The sequence below is a fragment of the Ambystoma mexicanum genome, chromosome 2q (assembly GCF_040938575.1).
Source record: "Ambystoma mexicanum isolate Mex_15411 chromosome 2q, UKY_AmexF1_1, whole genome shotgun sequence".
In the NCBI taxonomy this organism is placed as follows: Eukaryota; Metazoa; Chordata; class Amphibia; order Caudata; family Ambystomatidae; genus Ambystoma; species Ambystoma mexicanum.
This window is the reverse complement of record NC_090924.1, coordinates 1,019,576,451-1,019,598,718: the sequence shown is the minus strand read 5'-3', so window position 1 is coordinate 1,019,598,718 and position 22,268 is coordinate 1,019,576,451.

Here is a 22,268-nt window from a genome sequence, read left to right as displayed (position 1 = left end):
GTTTACTTGGTCTTTCTTTTTATGTAGGCCATTTGAGTGGAAGGGGTGGTAGACAGAAGGGAGTGGATCAGATGGTGAAGGACTCGGGCAAGCATATTTTAAAGTCTGCTCGTTTGACACAAAAAAATATGTTGCATTTTTTTAAACGTCAAAGGATTTTCTGCACGTTTATAAATGACAATTTGACAAGCCAGTGTTTTGGAAGTGTGTAAAGCTTTAATATACAAAAGACCAAACCAGATTAAATCTGTTAAATCACACTGATTGGTATGCTGGTACTTATATACGTCTCTTGATGATGGAGAGAATGAAGCTAGAATCATTCTGTGTTACACCCTTCTATAATATTTTGATTTTCAAAATTGTCATGTGTCTTGATACTGACCTGGTCTCACATATTACCAAGACTCCCAAACTTATTTTCACTCGCAATAAAACTTTGCGTAACAAACTATGCCCCTCGTTCCTACAGACTAAGTCTGCTCAGACACATTGGGCCTCATTCCGAGTATGGCGGTAAGGGATAGCGGCCACCGCTAACGAGAGCGGTGGCTGTAATCCCTTACCGCCATACTCCGAGTTCCCTTTGCGCCATGGTGGTTTTAACACCTGCTTTTAGCAGGTGTTAAAAACCATGGCGCTAAGGGACCTTGATGTTAATTACGCCACCGTAATTTACGGTGGCGTAATTGACGCCTTCCCCACTCCCATTATGCCCTATGGGGCAAGAATGGGAATGGGGAAGGGTAAATGGGGATTGGGGAATTACCGCCCCGCCAACCTTGGAATGGGGCGGTAATTCCGCCATCCACCAAGGCGCTGCCGGTCTGGGTACGGCGTCAACCAAGGCGTTAATAGCGCCATTGGTTAGCGCCGTACTCGGAATGAGGCCCATTCCCTTACATGGCTTCCGCCCAAACCTTTGGGTTTCTTCAAGAGTGGCTCATGTACTTTTGTAAATTTACCTTGAACCAGAATTTATTTTTTGAGTTGTCATCAAGGTCTCACAATTCACATAACTGATTTCATTAACTGTCAATCTAAATTTACTGTGGATGCTATCCAATGTGTATGCAGTAAGGTATATGTTGGCGCTACGATTAGAGAGTTGCGAGTTCGCATCCGGGAGCATTTCGCTCATCTGAAAAGCCAAGATCCCAAATTACCACATGCCATGCATTGGCAACAACATCACCAATTGGACTCAGTTAATGACCTCAAGTTCATTGGACTAATTCAAGCACATGCTTACCCAAGAGGTGATGACCGTCAACTTCTATTACGCCAGCTCGAGGCGCAGACCTTTGCCAAACTTCGCTGTACCAGTTTGGGACTAAAAACAGACACAGAACGGAATGTATTCCTTTGAATGTGCTATCTCGGCGTTGGCGCCTTGGTCCTGCATCTGCACACTGCTTTACCCCATTGTTCTCAGACGTAGGGCCTCATTACACGGTAGGCAGTAAGGGATTACACGGTAGGCGGTAAGGGATTACCGGCACCAGTAAGGGCACTGGTGCCGGTAATCCCTTACCGCCCTGCTACGAGGTCCCTTAGCGGGTCCCTCCCTTAATGCCTGGTTAGTAGATGCGCCTCGTATAGGTTGCCAAAGGATTGCCTACTTACTATACGCAGACGATTTGGTTCTGCTGTCTCGCACACCCATTGGCTTATAAAACATGTTGAACCAACTAGGCACCTACGCAGTGGCAAATAAATTGATCATCAATACAGCTAAATCCCAAATACTAATTTGCAATAATAATACCTCTAAAAAATACCATCTAAAATGGTTTCTTCAAAAATGTGAACTTGATGAAGTTGTGAAATATAAGTATCTGGGAGTGAACATTGAACACAAGAAAACTTTAAGCACTATGACTCGTGAAATTAAGGTAAAGTTGAGTGCTCTGATATCACAATCAAAAATTCTTTTGAGAAAATTTAGGATGTTCTCATTAAAACACATTGTATAATTTTATAAGACCAAGGTAATGCCGATTATTCTGTACAGAGTTGAAGCCTTGGTGCCACAGGATCATATGTTTTGGGACAGTTTGGAAGCTAGATACTGGAAGGCTGTCCTATCACTTTCGCCTGGAACACCGCTGGCGATATTGCGATTCAAATTGGGTTTGGTATCCTTGTATGCTCATGCTAATTTGGTATGGAAGCAGTGTGCCATTTTGCAAAAAATGCTGGAGGGTTTAGGGAAGCCTACCTTCCTGAATGTGCTAGCCCAAAATTTACTCACAGCAAAAAATGGTATATCAACAAAGTGGAGAAATCACATTTTAAATGCAGCATCTGATGCCTCTGTATCGATTGAGCTCCTTTTGACCAACTCTGATCGAGCAAAAAGCAAAATGTATCAAGTCGATTGGATTGGTAACATGGAACTTTGTACAAGACTTAAAGATTTTAATTCTGATGCATTTGGCACCAAAAGATATGGAGTTATATCTGACTATCTATTGAAATTTCCATCACATGTATGCCGACAGAAATATCTAAGATTTAGAATAAATCAGTATGAAACAAATGACATCTTGTTTAGAAGGAAACTATTAACAAAGGAACAGAACTTTTGCCGATTTTGTCAAATCAGGGACCGAAAAGAAACTTTACAACATCTTGTAATTGAGTGCACTGCATTAAATGACACAAGAGTTACATGTTTTGGGAAAACATTGTGTGTTCAGAGTAATCTAGATCATGCTCAAATATGGAATCTTCTGTTCTCTAACCCGAGAATAACAATACAGATTGCAATTGTGCAATTTTTAAATATAATATTTCCTGAAACCCGAATTTGATAAATGTGAAGAGTAATCAACATTTGACATGCAAGTTGAGAGAGACTATCCATATGTGTTGTCTTTTTTTTCAATCATGTATAGGCTATTTATAAGTACAGATGTTTGATTATGTTTTATGAAAATCAATGGAATATTTGAAAAGTTGGTTTACCAGCTGTAACAAATAAATAATAAAAAAACAAAAAATAAATGTTTACCAGGCATTATGGAAGGGACCCGCTAAGGGACTTCAGAGCTAATAATGGTACCGCAAATTGCAGTACCGTTATTAGCTCCTTCCCCATTCCCATTGAGCCCTATGGCGGCTCAATGGGAATGGGGAATGGTTCCTGGAATGGGGACTTACTGGGTCCTCCAGGGTCGGAATGAACCAGTAAGTCCCTATTCCGGGAACACGGAGCCGGAATGCGGTAAGGGGGTAGCCATGACGCTAATAGCGCGATGGCTACCGCCTATCGTGTAATGAGGCCCATAGTCTTTATTTGAACTTTCTGTCCCCTGTATTTCTTTGACTTCTTCTTAGAATCTGTTTTCCCCAATTATCATTTATTGCATGTCCAATTTTCAGTCATGCCTTTATTATGCATTGTTTATGTTTTCCATGCAATTATTTCGCAATTTGCAACAGTTCTATTGTGTGCAAGTGTCATCTTTATCTGTCCATCCTGTCCAACCCCCACGTTCTATCACACTTTAGGCTCACAACCAACAAACTAGTTCTCAAAAGTGCTAGTTTGGTATTTCCAATCTTACACTTTTTCTAGTATTATTTAAATCGTTATTGTTATCCCAGGCCCATGTATGCAATCTCAAATAGGTAAGGGCCATTTAATTGCAAAAGTCAGTATAGCGAACACAATGCTCTGTAGTTTTATCACACATTACACGGAGACGTGACTCCATCACGTGACGTGACTTTAGTTACTCTATTCCACGAACGTTAAAGAGGCGACTATTTTGCTTGCATATGGGAACTAATCCCGTTTTGGGCAGCCATTAATCTCTTTTGAATCGCGGTAGAAGTATTAGCAACCACATTGCATTGTAGTAGTTACTAGACTACACACACGCACGTGACTCAGTCATGTGATGCGATTCCTCTACAAACGCGGAAGAGGCAACAAGCGTTGTCAACAAGCAATCTATGCCGGTACACGTCGCTTGGAGAGGGGATCTAACCCCTGTATAGACAGGTATTCTTACATATTGATTCGCGTGTGGAGTGTCAGAAATGCCAAATAGGTTGAGTAGCTACTTGCTGCAAGTTAAGCGCCACTCTACATTTTCTCTTTTCTGTAAACCTGCAGGTTTTACCTTCTCAACTGTGTCGGTTAACGAACCAATCCTCAAATCTTTTCAACATATTTCATTCCACATGCTCAGGTAACTCCTTCATTACTAGATCAGCATCTTACCTATCCTTGCACTCAACCAGATTTTATATATATTCGCATGGGACTTTTCTCCTTACAGATCGTGTTTGCCATAACAGCACTGTGCTGATTATATTGCTACCGCCGATCGGGCAATACATGCAATTGCGTCTAACAGCACCGCCTACCGGCTATGCTACACTTTCCCCCATATTCCACGTGACTTTACCACAAGACTACTGGCACCTAATCACCCTGGTATCTAATCGTTTTGACACCATGCATGTGTTCACTGGGGTGTACAGGAGATGGACAGTGAAAATTTGACCACTGCACACTTCGTCCTTTCTCTTTTTTCCAATACTGTACTCTCTGCCATTTAAATGAATATGACTTCTAGTTGGCCCATTGCCCCATGAAAAAAACACCTTTGTCTCTAATGTTGGTGGCACAAGTGATCCTCAATCATAATCTAATGGTTAGTGACTAATGCCATGCAATTCGTTTGTACTATGTGTATTAGCAAAACACGTAGCTCATTTTCTGTCCCATACTTTCTGTTCTTCCTTCATGCATGCAACATCGGATGATACATCGCTGGACCTTGGATGGTGAATGCCCTATTTCCCATGGTAACATTCCATTTTGATAACATGGCATCATCTCATGTGTGTAGAACACTCACCACGAATATGTATCTTTGTGCTTTTTAGAATGGGTTCTGGTCCCATTCCCCTTTCCTCTTAACTTGGTTTTGGAATACATTTCTTTCTTCCCTTTTAACTTTAAACATTTGGTTTGGATGCATTATGTGTATATTACACTGTGTGATTTTGTGTTTTACATTATGAACAGTTTTGCCTTGAAAAGGACCCGATGTGTAGGGTCGAAACACGTGTCGGCAGTTCTGTTTCACATAAACTTTGGACTAAGCAGGCATATCTGTGCATTTAATAATCTGTGCTAGGGCTGCGCAACAAAACGGAGGTGATACTCTCCTTTGTGTTATTGTCTAAACCCAGTAGTTTTGAGGTAACTACTTGTCCCCCCAACGTGCAGCAACCCGTTGTCCTCTCTTTTGACTCCATCAAGCAACCGCAAACTGTATTTCCCTGATCACCATCTTTCATAGTCCCAGCGCCACCTACATACGGCTTACCTCAAACCAGTTTTTCATGTTTTATAATGTGATTGGTGTACTTTCCAAGTCAGTTTTATAAAATGAGATTATTTTAGTTCATGGTAAGAACTGGTAATGAAATTGTTCAAATGCAGAAATTGCAGACTTGAGACAAATCCCAGATTCACCCTTTAACCAGTTTGTGTAATGCTGAGCATCTCATTTAATCATGTATTGCCTAGCTTCTCGAAAATTGCCAGTGCCTAAACCTTTCAAAATTGTCAGCCCTTCAGAGAGATTTCCTTCTGGGGCATGATCTTCAAAACAGCCTCACTAATGGTTTCAGTGGCTATAGTGTTGCTTCCACTATAATAGTGAGCATTGAAATATTGCACACCACAGGCACTTTATTATTTTGATCTCTAATGGCAACACTATTTGAAAACCATGTCCCACTTATTGCTTAATGGTATGTGTAGCTTTCTCCTTCCTACCAATTGGTCTGCTCCATCCAAGCGTGAGCACATTTGCATTCTGTGAGGCAGCAAATGTGAGTTCTCTGTCTATTCTGGGTTACATGTACCTTTTATATACAGTCCAGCATTGCCACTACAGGCCGGATACCTTCCTGGATTCTATTGATGAAAAGTATCCTGTATCTATGCTAGAACAGAAGTAACCTCTTCGTAGAATGATAAGGTTGGCCTTCAAATGGTACTTCTTTATCAGTCTGATTAGAGCAAGAATGAAGAGGATAAGGGGACTTAAAGGGAGTAAACATCCTTATTTTTAATGCTGTGAGGCAGCATATCAACCTATGGGTTGTGATTGCGGCGGGGGGGAGGGGTTCTGCAGGGCAGATATTCTTGATAACTGAATTCCTTTTGTTCGGTGGGGGGGCCCAAAGATGTGGGGATGGGGTGGGGGATAGGGAATCCAGGGTGGGGGGAATGAGGGGGAGGGGAACACAGAGGGAGCACTTACCTCAGTACCAGCGGGGCAGATGGAAGCCTCCCGCTTCTGAGGAGGCTCATGGCGGGGGTTTTGCCATGTGGTAGAACCCCCATTCTGAGCCTTCTGATTTGCTGGGAAACCGCCAGCCCCCTCCCCCCCCAGCAATGTACTAATAAAATTTGAGGTACTCCCAAGTCTTTTGGTCCCAAGGTTGACTCAGCCACTGAATTACAGGTGATAGTTGTGATTGTGCACATGGAAAATATGGAACATAGGAATAGTTCTCGCATTGAAACAAATCATACATAATCACTGGCACCTGGGAGTAGTCACTGCATAGCTACCACACATTTCACGTGCTCATTGCCTGCAGCCAAGCGATCCTGAGGTTCTAACATCTTTTCTGAATAAGATTCTATTGGATGCTGCAAACAAATAAGCCTAGGAATGGGCAAACGCTAAACATTCAGGCAATTGGCACATTTCTGAGAGAAAACAATAGCAAAAGCGTAGGATAATAACTTCAGAAGCAAAGGCAGTAATGAAAACCATCTAAATACACGTTGACTAAACATTAAAAGAAAACGTACAGCTTGTGTGAGCAAAGCCAAGAAACTGTGATTGACAGAGCAGTGTGCCAGAAAATAATTAATCTCGACACAACTTCTGAATTGTAAAGAACTTTAAAAGAGCATTTAGGCCCAACCTCTGAATCCACTGAAATATAATGTTGTCAATTGTATCTAATACTGCACATGCCGACCTTCCTAAGTGTACAGGTGGTTCCCATTACAGTCCCCAAACTAATTAACTACAACTATAAAGTCTAAGTACCGCACCTCAAGTTCTCAGTTATCTGAGGCCGATTTGTGATCATAGTTGAATGACTGAAAATGGGATCGGTTTTCAAAATCTGACACATGGAAACAATAGAATGTCCATGCACTGCACCTTAATGCAATTGTTGACTAATTAATGCTTTCATTGGTGTCATCCATCACCACTTTTATAAATGCTACATTTCATTAATTTTCCGTTCCTAGTGTATTTAAAAGGAATAGTTAATGACAGCGCTAATCAAAAAACATTCATCAAACCCATCTATGGTGACAACTATAGTACCCTACCTAACATAGGTGCTCAATATATGTCTGGCGGTACACGCTAAAAGTGGTGGTAACGGTATTATCGCTGAGGCGGAATTACCACCCTATTTGCACCAATCCCATGATGGAGGCCATCGTTTTACTATTGACAATCTTAGAAAAGAGCGTCCCTATTCAAGCTTAGTGTTTTATTGCACAATCCATTAAATTGGGACAATGACACGCTTTTTGTTTGCCCAACTCAGCAGGGGTTGAGCCTAGTGAATGCCACATTAGACTGCTCAACACTTCATCAACCGGTGAAACCTCAATCAACTGGGTCCAGAGTTACAGTCTCCTCCCCCATGGTTAGTATGCACGGTGGACACCACTATTTATGTATTATTTACTTTCTTACTGCACCTTTAATTATTTGTTTGGCAAACAGGTTTGGTTAACAGTACATCTAACACCCGAGATGTTGTGTTGTATTGTAATGTACTTCCTATTTCCTGCTTTTTTGAGATAAAGTGGGTCTCATTATGAGTCAGCCGGTCTGGAAACAACGGTGGTTCTTCAGGCGGGTGGTGTCACTCCCGCCAGGTCTGACCTGGCGGGAGTAACGCCACCCGCCTGCAGGCGGAAATGGAAACACTGGCTCCGTCATAGACAGAACCAGTGTTTCCATTGTCCCCATCCCTATGGAGTCCTATGGGACTGCATGGGAATGGGGATTTACGGAGTTCCGCCTCCGGAATTACCAGGTCACCGGGGTTGTAATGCCCCGGTGATTCTGGCAATCACGGAGGCGGAATGGTATTTCGGGTCCGGCGGCAGCCTGCCGGTTTTTCCGGCACAGCTACCACCAGACTCGTAATGAGGCCCAGTATATTTTGAAGCCATTACTGTAATGTCCCGAAGACAAATCCAAAGTATGTTACTGTGGACAATACTGAGAATACTGTATTTTGCAATTGTTTATTGTGATGCTTTTCTTCGAATGTGTTTTGAAGTGAGTTTTGGTGGGGGGGGATGCATGTGGTACAAGTACATGCATTATGGATTTATTATTTATTATTGTTTTTATGTATGCCCTACTAGTTTTACAATAATGGGCCTCATTATAAGTTTGCCGGTCCGGTAGTAACGGTAACGGTGCCGGTAAGCTACCGTCACTGTTGCTGCCGGACCGAAAAACTATGCGCTGTGCTCGCGAGTGCCTTTCTACCCACCAGGTCTGACCTGGCGGGCGGAACGGAACCCGCGAGCAGAGCATGTTGCATGCAACGTCAACGTTCACGAATGGTGCCGGTGCATCCGTCCTCCCCATTGAGCCCTAATGGGCTCAAATGGGAATGGGGAGCATTTAATTCCAGCACCCGCGAATGGGCAATTACCGGGTCCAGCGAGGCAGTAATGACCCACAGTGATTGCCCATTCACGGGTGCCGGAAATTCTCACAAGTTTGGCGGGAGCATGCCGGATTTACCGGCAAGGCTACCGCAAACTTATAATGAGGCCCAATACCTATACAGTAGTGTGAAAAGATAGCTGGACAGGAAACCCATCTATACACACAGAAACAATCTTAACTGCTTGATGAATATACCAACATCCCCTCAATCTTGGCACCAGCTTCTTCAAAAGTGCCATTGAGCTGAAAGTGCACCGCTCTCTCTCCCTACCGCCTCTCATATGTTCCCACCTGACTAAGTGCTGAATGCCAAGCTTGGGGCCAACCTCAGTCCGTCCATTCCCACTCGCTATATACTTTGCCCTGCCCTGCACCTCATACACCAGCCAACCTTTAATGCACAACTTTTAACTGGTACTCTCTGCCTATATTTTTGCATACCTTATTTGGACACTAGATGTTTTTTATCAATGCTATTTTTTCTACGTGAATATTCCAGTGAGACATTCATGTTTATGTTTATTTGTAGTGCTTGAATCTTAGCAGTAGCTGATTAAGATACCAAACCTTCTTCTGCCCTATTTATTACCTTTGCCTCTGTCTGTAAAGCCTTATTGGTACCCCGAAAAACAGCCCGGCATCTGCAGTCTGCCCTCTATCCCACAGCGCAGGATAACTTTTAATGGCTATTACAGCTTAAAGAGTCATGTGGACCTCCCAGGAAACAATGCCCAAGGTGGAATGATAAAGGATCGCATATTTGTTTTGTTCAATCAGTGTTACATGCAAGAAAAACAAATAGAGCATGCATTACAATACACACAAAATAGGCACACTTTCCACATTCATCACTCCCTCAGTCCTTGAGACGAGCAGGGCAATTGGAATTGTCCTGCAGCAAATATCATGGTCAAGTACTTGGGACCAACATTTCTACAAGCTATCAATTAGCTCTGCTTTATATGTTAATGAACTTGCTTTAAATATCCCTTGAGGTGTGCCCACACCATTGTGATCATATTTAAGTTAAGAAACTCAGGACACTGGCTTCCATTGAATTCTGCAGTAGAGGAATACGTAGGATTGTTGTCCTTAAAGGAGAGTTCCGGGACTTTTTTTTTATTGTCCCTACGGTTCGGCCATGTGTTTTTAAGCATAACTCGGTAGATCGTAGAAAACTTTCCTATGGACCTTACCCGACTTTTCGTCCATTAACGCACTCGAAATCAGCCGCCATTTTCTGATAATCCTATCACTTGCCGCATCGCCCTGGCTCACCTGCTTTTGCGGCACTAAATCAAATCCCCCGCCCCTGAGCCTGACATCAGCAGACGCGTACCGCCCATTTCCCAACGCCAAAGCACGTTTCGTGTCAACAATCGCTGCGCCTCAGCTAATGAAGTGTCGCCATGGAAATGGCAGGACGCCTCTTTCCTCAATAAGTATAAACACACCGTTTCACAACACACAGCAGCAGATTTTCGATTCCATTACTCTCTCTGTGTTACTTTGAGTATTCTGTGACTCGTTTCTGTGCTCTGGTCAGCTACCTTCGCCGCTTCTAGGCCTTGTGAACACCTGTACCATCTCTGTAAATTATTTTACTTTCTTTACCACACAATGGCTACAATAATGCCGTATATGTACGAGCCCGAGTACACCGAGGAAGAACTACTGGAAAGGCAAGCACGCGAAAACGATGGGGATTCGGACGGCAGTTGGGAGGACCAGTCAACGGATGAAGAGCCTGGACCATGTCGCATGGACGGCGTCTCCACCTGGTGCACGTGCAATCGGTGCGAGCTAATGCCAACTGAGGAGGAGAACTGCTGCTGCCGTGAAAATTCCGGGTGCTTGGCCTACATTTCGGAAGGCGAGCCAAGTCCGCAATGCATCACCGAGCTGCCAGAGTTCAGGGAAGCCTGCCTCTCACGGACCGTGTTGAGGATGATGATGGTGCTTATGCACGAACTTTGCGGCACTGTTCGTCCGCGTAATCCGAGTAACGAGTAAGTATACTCTGGTTGTGATGTCAGTGATGCCACTACTATTTCATGGTCGTCTCCCACATATAAAACTACATCTACATATCATTCGAATGCATGTAAATTGGTTCCATGTTGTGCATTTTCTAGATAGAATTTTTTTCAAAGCAGAATGACATTTTTTACCTGAATCGACAGTGATAAGAAAGTTGTCATTTTAATACAGTTTGCACCTTTCATTTTCACAGGTGGTACAGGCTGGTGGCCTATCGTTGCTTCACTTGGTGGCTTCACGGGAGGCTCGGACACCGCGTTCGGAGAGTAATACCTGCCTGTGCGGTACTTGCCATTAGACAACATTTCCCCAGCGACAGTGGACAATACCGCGGATTTTCCCGGGATGTGCTGCAACCGCAACTTTACAATGTGTAATGTTTATTATTTATGTTCAATTGAAATTAAGATCTAAAATAAAACCCAACATATATTTTAACAATGGTTGTTTTGATTTTTTAAATGAATCTAGTGTGTCTCCATTGAATAGTCTTTCTGTGCCTTGTCTTGTCACACCACATGTCTCCGGCCAGCATCCTCCCTCACGCTGGCCGCCCACCTTCAATCCACATAACCGTTGAACCCATATGCAGCAGACATACATATGTTATTTTGCGGGTTGGCATCAAGCCTAGGCATCCAGGGTCTCCAGGGTGAACTGCACCCATATATTCTCCTGGGACGGTGAGGTATTTATAAACTCACCCCCCTGCCTTCCATGTACTAGATCCTGCAGCCTGCCTCTTACATGCAGTTAGATGGCCTCTCCTTGGTGAGGCCCTGCGGCAAACGAGTCTTGTCTGCACGACCACCGCCCCAATCCACCCCCCGCCCTATCAAAGGCAGTTCGCACCGGGGTACTTGTGCTGGCAAGTGGAGCTGTCAGGGAGCGATAAAGGCCAAGAGGTGCCAAAGACCATGTACACTTCAAAGTGGTCTATAGCGCATGGGTTGTTGTTCCCATGTCTACCTCCAGACCCCGTATCTCCTGCCAAGCATCCCCCTCACGCTGGACGGCCCCCTGCAATCCACATAAGTGTGTCTCCATTCACGAGTCTTCCTGTGTCTTGTCTGCACGACCACCGCCCCAATCCACCCCCCCGCCCTATCAAAGGCAGTTCGCACCGGGGTACTTGCGCTGGCAAGTGGAGCTGTCAGGGAGCGATAAAGGCCAAGAGGTGCCAAAGACCATGTACACTTCAAAGTGGTCTATAGCGCATGGGTTGTTGTTCCCATGTCTACCTCCAGACCCCGTGTCTCCTGCCAAGCATCCCCCTCACGCTGGACGGCCCCCTGCAATCCACATAAGTGTGTCTCCATTCACGAGTCTTCCTGTGTCTTGTCTGCACGACCACCGCCCCAATCCACCCCCCCACCCTATCAAAGGCAGTTCGCACCGGGGTACTTGCGCTGGCAAGTGGAGCTGTCAGGGAGCGATAAAGGCCAAGAGGTGCCAAAGACCATGTACACTTCAAAGTGGTCTATAGCGCATGGGTTGTTGTTCCCATGTCTACCGCCAGACCCCGTGTCTCCTGCCAAGCATCCCCCCTCACGCTGGACGTGATTCATACACGTCATTCATTCACAAACACACCCCTGTTTCGAATTCTTTATAACCCACTTCATATTTATAATGAGAACTTCTTTGCACTTTGCTAGTCAACCCGTGAAGGTGCTGGTTATCTGCTCTTCGTCTCTGTGAACTTCCGTGACCACTTCGAGGAAACTCGTCAGTTTGCAACCTGTGAACTGCTCCCTGTTCTTCGACAAGAAACTACTCTGATCCCTGCATCTAACTGTTTGCTCGTCAAGGTAAGGCCATGTACCATACTCATTTTGCGTCCAATTTCTTTTCGTTCAAGACAGTACATGCAAGGAACTAGTCATATGTTCTGAGTTTAGTCAAATTATTTTTCTATTTTTTTAAAGTTATTCAAATACTTATCCGCATGTGAATAACGTGTATAGTTCCAAGAACCAAAACATACCTTGCATTGAACCTTTTATGTGTCATTTAATTTTTTAACACATTGGTATTCATAGAGAATTGTTGATCTTTACTTTTCAGAACTTTCCACAATGCCTGCCTGTTCCATTGGCGGTTGCCCTTCGAAGACCCATAATAAATCTGAAGGTACTATAATGCATGTTTTCCCTAAGACAATAGATCAGATAAGAGAATGGGTCCGATATTGCGGATATCCACCCTCTGAGCTTGAAAGTAGAGTCCTAGAAGTCTTTGCGGACAAGAGGGGGATCGATACCGCATCTGCGGCAGGCACTTTACCTCTGACATGTACTCCACATCATTGCTAATAAAGAAGAACACACCGCGAGCGAGGCGAAAATTGCTCTCCACCGCTATTCCCACTCTATTCGTCCACATCCCTCCACTAGTGAGTCAAGTTTACGTATTTATCTCTCGGCCTTGCGGTAGTGTGTAGCATTAGCTAACAATAATTTCCCCATTTATGTATCCACTCAATATGAAGGCGGAAGATTCTCCATCCGTGTCGTTATTGCAGTCATCAGCCACTTCAAGCGCCTATCGGGTAATCTTATTTAGCTATTCTGCCATTGACTTGTTTTAGGCATGTAAATCAACAGTTTTAATTTATCGTGTAATTATTTTACCTAATGGTACACCCTTGTACTCGTCCTCTAGTCTTTGTTTTGAGTTATAATTATTGTTATCCAAAATAATTCAAGTACTGTCTTTCAGGGAGATGCTGAGGAGTCCAACGTATTGACGACTACCGTTGATGTCACTCAGATGCTCGAGGTACGTTTCAGGACAGTTCCATCGATGGAGATCATCAGATCTTGCATTCTTGTAGCGTGATTGTTACACACAATGTTTCTTTCGTTTTTAGCCATTGATATGTCCTTCTGTCGTCGCCCTCGTATGTGTCTTCTTTTTTCAATATTGTGTTCATTACTAATGAAAGTCCTATGTTTCAGGGAGTCGATGGAGCATTAGTCCAAGAAGAAGGGGGAGCGTGCAGTTACGGGTCGGCGCAACAGCTTGCAGAAGTGTGCACCGCAGTTACATCGTCCCTTGATGTTCTTATGCATTTCGAGGTATGGATACTGACAGCTCGATCAAGCGAGATCATATGACGTGATTACATCCGCTATACTTCCTTCTTTATTAACGCAAGTACTATGTTTCAGGGAGATGACGGAGCTTCTTCTACAAGAACATCACCCCTAGTAGTTGATGCAGATTTCTGGGTGGTGACACTGCCAACGATCGAGCAAATCGAATCATATTTAGATATCCATTATTTATTTTAGACAACTGATCATTTGTGCAGGTCTATTTAGATGAGCCGTTGACGCCTGCACAAACTTTATGTTCTTTTTATCAAAATAGAAAACCATACTAATGCAATTACTGTGTTTCAGGGAGTCACTGAAGCATCATCTTCAATAATATCATCAATGGAAGTCTATGAGGAGCCCAAGGTATGGATCTTGACAGTTCCATCTAACTAGATCAACAATGCGTGAATAATTGTCGTTTGAATGTTCTACACAAAGCGTTCATTCGTGTTTTGCTATTGAGATGTACGTGGGTATTGGTCCCCAAGTACATTTTGTGTTTTCGATATTATTATACATACTAATGAAAGTTCTATGTTTCAGGGAGTCGATGGAGCGTCAGTGCGTGATGGATGTGCTTATCAGGAAAACATAGTCGTTGCAGCGCAAGAGGAAGTGGAGACATATACACACGAGTCGGAGCAACAGCGTCCTGATGTTGAAGTTCGAGGCAAGAAAGTTTCAAAGAAAAGAAAGCAAAAGAAGGTTAGTGTCCTGGTCACTATATTATGTTGTTTTTCACTGTTAATAGTTCAATACTGTAAGTTGTGTTTAAACTGAACACCCCTTCTCCAATCTGTCCTCTAGTTGCGAGTGGGTGTACGAACTAGATCTACACAGACAGTGAAGCGAACGAGAGATGTTGCTTGTCAAACCTTTTGGCAGGGACTTGAGACTGGAGAAGCATCGTGCCAATGGTAAGAATATGAAGTGATTGACAACGGAGCTATACCACCACCAGCCATTGATAGTGAATGTCCTCCTGGTAGTTCGGATGCAGTCGGAGATCAATTCACAGAATCCACACCCGCAAAAACTAAGACCGGGAGAAAGTTGAAGAAATTGTTTTATTCACCCATCGCCGGAGAAGGAACAGATGTTGCAATGGAAGAGAATGAAGTAGGCGACAATGAAACACCATCAATATCACTGAACATAGCGGAAGACGATATCAGAGATTCTACCTTTCATGTGAGTGACATGTCCTCAACGTTACAGGCCGAACCAGCTGGGATGCAGAGTGACAGTATAAGGAAAGAGGCCAAATTCATTGTATTCGATAGTTGTTTGATTGATATTATTATTCGGATGAAATGTGGGCATTTGGTTGGTGGGGAAGTATGTGGGGAGCCATTGATTAATGTGACTCGTGCAATTCGAGGCACTAACCTTAAAATACATGCCACCTGTACAAAATATCATCCTTTCACATGGTCTGCACAACCTATGCTGGGACAACTGCCAGCAGGCAATCTACTTTGTGCAGCGGCTGCACTTTTTAGTGGTTCAAGTTTTAAAAAATTAGAGTCTTTCTTTCAGTTTGTGGGAATCCATTTCATTGCGAAAACTCAGTTCTACAAATACCAAACCGATTATCTATTTCCAGCCATTAGCGAAGCTTGGAGAATGGAAAAAATGTCTATTGATAGTACATTCGCGGGCAAACGGTTCAGGCTAGCCGGTGATGGACAGTGCGACAGCCCAGGATTTTCAGCCAAGTACTGCACCTACCACTTTCAGGACATGGAAAGTAAGAAAATTGTGAGTTCGGTGGTCGTGCAGGTGTCACAAAGTACATCCTCAGTGGCCATGGAGAAAGTTGGCTTTGTAGCATCATTGCAAGAACTACAATCGCGGGGAATGGTGATCGACCTGATAGCCACGGACAGACACGTTTCAATTGCCAAGACAATGAGAGAACAGTACAAAAATATAAATCACCAATTTGACGTTTGGCATCTTGCAAAATCAATCAATAAAAAATTGTCGGCTGCAGGTAAAAAAAAAGAATTGCAAGGTATTTCACAGTGGTCCAAGTCAATCAGCAACCATCTTTGGTGGAGCTCAAAAACATGTGGAGGGTCGTTGGAAATTCTACTGGAAAAATGGCGGTCAGTAATGCCACACTGTACAAACGTTCACCGATGGAACACGAACCAACATTTCCACAATTGTGAACATGGCCATTTGTCCACAGAGGAGGCACGGAAGAAGAAGTGGTTGATTCCTTCATCACCCACTCACAAAGCCATTGAAAAGATTGTATTTGATAAAACTATAACAAAAGCTTTGAGGGGACTCACGGAATTCTGCCACACAGGAGATTTGGAGGTGTTCCACAATATGTGCCTCAAGTACAGGCCAAAACGATTGCATTTTGGCATGGAGGGCATGATAAATCGGACTCTTTTAGCGGTCTTGGCACATAACCATAATGTTGGCCGTCAACAAAGTAGGACGACCGGAACTTTAGGGACGCTTCGCTACAATAAGGCCTTCACTAAAAGAAGTAAACAATGGGTGATCAAACCAGTGTTTGAGGATATGCAATATGAGTTTATTGAGAAACTTATTGTTGACGTCCTAGATAGGCACATAAATGGAGTTGTGAACGAACCTGTGCAGGGGACAACTGCATTGCCACCCAACATTGCATCTGTTCCATGTCCACCTAAAGAAGAACTCATTGAGAAATACACATCACGGTTTAAATTATTGTAATTTCATTGTCTGTTCTCTCAAGTCTCCTCATGTCGCAGGCCCATTGAATATGTGTATCTATCCAACCTTGTTCATTTGCGCATTAAATTAAACCAAACAGTAATATAAATCATTTTTCAAAAAATATAGAATGTCTCCGTATTTATGGTTCTGTGTGGCTGCAAAGCACGCAGACAAAATGCAAAGATGGAGTGTAAATTTCAAGTCCTGTGAGAATGCCTTACACTGAATGTAGCTAACTAGGAATGTGTGCTTGTTCAAAGTGAAGGTCAGCTGCTTTGATTTTTTCTCGGGTGCCAGAATGGCACACGACTCAGTATAAGGTTCTATTGTATTTTGACCTTGACAGGCCGGGACCACGTAAGAAACGATAATGAATATAATTTCAGAAAAACGAAAGCCATTTCATGTTCGTTCATTAGAAGAAATAACGTCGGCATAGAAGGAGTGGTATTTCGGGGCTGCCCTACGCACAGACGCAATGGAAAATGCAAATATAATGTAAGTAACTCTTTAGATGAGTTTATACCGCAATTTAATTACTATACAGTTGCTTTAAAGACGGGTTAACTTGTTCGTTCTATGTGGCATGTTGTTTTGTACCGCGCACTATCTTGGGGAGAACCGTCTACTTTTACGGAAGCACCTCAAAACCTTTGCTTCTGCTTTCTCTCTCCCTCTCCCCTGCAACAACTGGTCCACTGTCTGCGATCTCGGTCCTGGGCCCTTCCACTCTCCACCTGCACTCCCTGTCAACCCCTGCACTGAGGGACTGTCTCAGTATCCTACAGCCCCCCCTTGACGTTTAAAACCCAGTTGCACTGTCCTAGCTATGAAATAATTTACCGACCGAATATATAAAATGAATGATTTTAATAAAGATCTGATGCTGAGACTAATTTCATTGTTTATGTTTTTCAAACAGGTACATCATGCATTACTGCATGTGTCACGAGTACCAGACACCGGCGGACGGCTTCTTTAACCGCCAGTTGCTTCTCCGCGTGAACAACGTTACCACCCTGACCATTTTATGGGACGATCGCCAAGTACAAGTATGCCCTTACGCGGTACTAACGGCTAGATGCAACATACAGACCGTTGTGGTGGCCTAGTGCCTCGTTGTTGGAACAGCCATGCGATTATCAGTGCGACCGAAGAGCTTATTTTATCGTAAACCAACACCCTGTTTACTGCACACGAACATCGCTTGCCTCAAGACGAACTATTTTGGATCGAGAACAAATAAAAATGAAAATCGCTGAATATTCTATAAACATTTGATGTCCAATAAATGTACTTTGCCAAATGTACAATCTTGCAGTTTGCTTTTAAACCACAGTTTGATATTCCGAATTGTGGCGCTGTATTGTGAGATGATCTAAGACCCTGTGTACAGCAAAGGAACATCGCGTGCCTCAAAACGAACTATTTTGGATCGAGAGCAAATAAAAAAGAAAATCGCTGAATATTCTCTAAACATTTGATGTCAAATAAATGTACTTTACCAAATTTACAATCTTGCGGTTTGATTTAAAAGTACAGTTTCATATTGCGAATTGTGGCGCGCTGTGTTGTGTGAGCTGATCTGTGTTGATTTCCGGGTTCTGTGTGGAGTCGCGTAGAAGACGCCTGGGCGCGTTTGCCTACGCAGCACAGTCACGTCACGGATAGAGGCGGGGAATATGAATGTTTTGATAAAGTCTGTTTCAGGGGCGGGGGATTTGATTTAGTGCCGCAAAAGCAGGTGAGCCAGGGCGATGCGGCAAGTGATAGGATTATCAGAAAATGGCGGCTGATTTCGAGTGCGTTAATGGACGAAAAGTCGGGTAAGGTCCATAGGAAAGTTTTCTACGATCTACCGAGTTATGCTTAAAAACACATGGCCGAACGTAGGGACAATAAAAAAAAAGTCCCCTTGTGGATAATACATTGCACATGCCGGATCAGTAACCCACAGACAATGTCCTCCTTGAGGAAGGCCATGTTTATTATTCTCTCAAAGGTGACCTTGGGCACATGAGGCATTCTTGGAGATGCCTCCCTCCTGACATGGGCTTTCATCTGATGCGTTGGCTCTAGTTTACTGGACAGGTGGACTCTCTTTCAAAATGCCGCCCTAAAGCACAAGGGTGATGGATGCCTCATTCATGAAGATCATTATGTTGGAGTACTCACCTACTTCAATCCACTGCTTTGCGTGCAGTACCCAATTTTACTTGTAATTTCATGAATCATAAGTGACAGCCTAGAACATAGTACCAGCACACCATTGCCTAAATGCTTGCACACACAAACAAGGCATGTCAACGCTGCACAACATGACTTTTTTTACCCCCTCAGGTAACAGCCCCACGACACATAGTACAATATTTTCTATTATAAAACCAGGACTCAGCCGAAACTGGTACTGCATAAGCACCTCCAGTTTGGAATGGGGTGAATCATGATATGATATGATAGGTTATTTATAACGTGCTTAATACGCAGAGGTTTCTAAGCGCGGACCTGGGGATTGAACCTGTTTTGGTCTGTGTTGTCTTGCTTCCAAGGCGAGCACATTGCCGCAGAGCTATCCTCCCGAGACTGTTATCACATGCAGTACAGTATGTGCAGTGTGGAAACACTTCACCTAAACACAGTGCAGGCCACTCCCACTACATTACCACACTCTCTCACCCAGGGTTACTGTAACCCAGTCTGCCTTAACCAGCCATCAGCTTCCCAAGCATAATAGAAGACTGAAATTTTGATCCCATGATTAGAGGACAACAGAGATTTGAGCGGGGTCATGGATCGCTCATCACTTCCTTAATCAGAGAGTCAATGCTCTCACACATGCACCTAAAAGTACAGCAAATAGTAATGTACAGTAATGTGTGGGTTTAGATGGACACAGAAAGGTTTATTATATTTTAAAATGGAATCCGTGAGAATGGAATTTGCTCATTGACATGTTATTTAGATGAGTGATATTTCAGAAGGAGAAAGCACAAACCAGGAGTCCCCCATCCAACTGTAAAAAGGGATGACTGGCATGCATGTGTACACCCACCTCCTGCAGTAAACAGTACAACACTACACAGCACTCTCACCTGCTGCAGTATACAAAACATTGTACATGGTGTAATAGAAATATGCAAATATATGCTTAAAGAATGTTGATGGGAAATGCAATTGTAAGTGAATGTAATGGAATTGTGAAGAGTATATTGATATGAGAAATACCAGGCCTCAATTTTAGTGTTATGTCCTATAGAGTAAAAGAGAGAACATATTTTGAAAAGTGTGTGTCTGCAGGCAGAGTGGCAAAAGGTAGATTGGCAATGTACTTGAATGCTTTAAACAAATGTTGTTAGAAGAATATTAGGGTTTATTTTTATTCGAGGTGTACATCTTTGGGGGTCATCTCAGGGAAAAGGAAAACAGGCCTTGAGTACTAGAGTATCTAAGTTTGCCTGGGTCTACAGAGTCAGCTATCATGGAAATTGCAGAAGACTGCAATCATCCTCTGTGAGGTCATGGTGTCTTCCACATGTTGCATTGAGCCCAGTGTACTGAAACATGTAAATGAAATTTGGAGCAGGCTAACAAAGTCTAGGATTGCACAGGGAAACCTGCATGTTCTTCTTGGCTGTGTTTATCCTGCAGTGCTCCTCTTAAATATTTGACGTACCAACATCACTCGAGATTGAGTCCCGCATCTGTTTTCCAAGGCAATGTTGGTGCCTTTGACCTCAGATTTCATTGACTGGTAGGTGTCGCAGAGTGATTGCAGACAAGCGCATCAATAAAGCTCTGGGTCAAGCAGAGGAATTAAAAAGCTTTACAGATCTTACTGAAGGGAGTGTCTGGGTGTTAGGAAGATTTTGGTCAACTTTACAAGTTGGTTTTATTCAAAGGTTGGTTTGGTAAGTATTTCAAAGTGATTGTTCATATATCTTTCTATTATTGTGCCTGTCTCTGATAACTGTTATTCTGGGTCATGAAGAGGCTTCTTAAAACCCCCACTGGTCAGGGAACAGATGACTCTCACATTAAGCACTTCCATCCGTACAGTATGTTTGGTGGGTTTTTCATACTGTATGAAATCAGTATTCTTGAGTGAACGGTTCTTGGTTGAATGCAAAAAAAGATATTTTGTGCACAATTCAAAATAACTTTACAAACGGCGCAGCTGCCCTGCAAATCTCACCGGATGCTATAACTGTGGCTAGGTTGCTGTACTGGGCTGGCGGCAGAGAATACTGTCTGGGTACTGAAAAGTGACCTTGTGAACTCAATTCATTTTTGCAGCCATAGTCCTGATGCATTGTCATATGCTGACATGATGAATACTTTATTTTATTTTCGCTTAAGTTGCCTCAGTTTTGATGATCTGGTGGGAGCACCAGTGACAAAGACACCCAGTTGAGTCACCCCAGTTACTGGGCCTCAGTACACGGTAGGCGGTAGCCATGGCGCTATTAGCACCATGGCTACCCCCTACCGCCGTCGGAGTCCGGGTCCCCGGAATAGGGACTTACCGGTCTATTCCGACCTTTGCGGGACCGGTAAGTCCCCATTCCGGGAACCATTCCCCATTTTCATTTGAGCCCCCATAGGGCTCAATGGGAATGGGGAAGGCGTATATAACGGTACCGCTATTAGCGGTACCGTTATTTGCTCTGAAGTCCCTCAGCGGGTCCTGTCCTTAACGTGTGGTCTGACCACACGTTAAGGACGGGACCCGCTGAGGGACCTCGTAGTAGGGCGGTAAGGGATTACTGGCACCGGTGCCTTTACCGGTGCCGGTAATCCCTTACCGCATAACGTGTAATGAGGCCCACTATGTCTATCGTAACGGAAATGCTAGTAACAGAGACACTTGTCTAGTCTCTTTACTTTTTCTACAGTTGTCTTCTTTCTATCCTACCAGTGTCATCTGAGCAGGCTAATCTATTTTTCGCCCTTTTGTTTGTGTAAACCCTGACTCTTTTTTTGTGCTACTTTTCTGAACCACTATTTGAATTAAATCATATCTCAACACTAAAGTGTCAGGCCTGATAACTAAACGGCAGTCCTGAGCCGTTGTCAGGTCTAGTGGTGTCACAGTGTTAGAGTTGGTGCATTGCAAAGAGCAGCACAGACTTCCTCATAATCCAAACCTGGAGTTACCCCTGTGAGAATGGGAACGGGTCAGTCAAAAAAAAGGCCACTCCCTCCTTAAGGGAGCCCAGCTTATATTTGTACACAAATGACTCAAACAAAACTTGCAAATGTATGGATCGATCTCACTTTTTTTCACTTTGTGACATCACTAAGCAATTCCGAGAGAAAGATACAATTGCTCGTGACAGGATTGTCTATAGGGGCTCTAGAGTCCCTGAGTTCAAAAGTTCACTCAAGATAGTAGGATGCACTCTTTGATTGGAGCATGGAGGTGGCCAAAAGGTTATATGATTATGAGACCTGAATCCTGAACGATTACCAAGTGAAACTCCAGAAGCTGAAGGAGTTAAAAGCAAAACAAGCAAATTTGGCAAAAACTAAAAAGGCTGTAGCAGACTTTATCCAGCAATCCAAGGGATACCCCTACTGATAGATTCTCCAGAAGATATCCTTGAGTCTTATACTCCTGCTATATTAAACCCTAGAC